Below are 1,003 nucleotides of genomic sequence, written 5' to 3' on the forward strand. Positions count from 1 at the left end.
GTAAGTGTGCTGGGGAGGGGGCAAAGGGGGATGGGGGGTGTTGATGCAAAATGCAACACACCTTTGCTGGAAAAGAAATAGTACATACTTCTTATTGTAAGGAAGGAAAGCAAATTGTGCAATGGCGTAAAAACGATGATAATAGATCTAGAAGAAAGCGAAGCAAATCCTTGAGACGTGAAAATGTGGGGATGATCAGCTGGTACGCGATCAGCTGATTATTTGTTTACTTGGCCCTTCACTTTAAAGGAGACAGATTTTCCATTCCGTTCTCTCTCCCCTCGTCTAATAATTTTTTTTTTGTTTCGGCGCACTTAGAGATGGGGAAAAGGGGTAGAAAAAAGGAATAAAGAGAGGAAGTGGGGAAGAGACAGTGAGGGGAGAAGAGAGAAGGGGAGAGGAATGAGGAAGAAGAGGAGAGAATGAGAGTTGAATTTTCCAAATTTCCCTCTCTTATCCTTCCTTCCTCTCTACCTCTTCTTCCGTCTCTTTGTCTTACTCTTCTTTCTCCTCACTCCTCCCTCTCTTCCCCTCTACCTTTCCTCCCTCTTCATTCCCTTTCTCCCTAACCCTTCGTCCCCTTTCCTTTCATCTCCTCCCCCCACCTCTCACCATCCCCCCCTCCTCCTCCCCCTCCTCTCACCATCCTCCCCCCCCTCCTCTCATCCTCCTCCTCTCCCTCCTCTCATCCTCCTCCTCCCCCTCCATTATCCCCTTCTCCTCCCTCTCACACGCCGTCGTGTGTGTGAATGACTGCCATGTCGACCCCGCGCGACTGTCTCTCCATTCAGCCACGCTTTTTGTCTCCTTTCTTCTCAAACCTCTCAGTCTCTCATGATCTTTATCTCTGTTAACAATCATTATCTTTTTCGTCCATCGGCATTATTTTTACGTCTGTTGGTATTTTTTTCCCGTGTATCGAGACAAGGGAAGAGGACAGGGGGAGCACAATCATCCTCCAGCGGCGAATCGATGGCGCCGAACCCGCGACACGATCCGCGAA

The sequence above is a fragment of the Penaeus monodon genome, chromosome 15, assembly GCF_015228065.2.
Source record: "Penaeus monodon isolate SGIC_2016 chromosome 15, NSTDA_Pmon_1, whole genome shotgun sequence".
Taxonomy (NCBI): Eukaryota; Metazoa; Arthropoda; class Malacostraca; order Decapoda; family Penaeidae; genus Penaeus; species Penaeus monodon.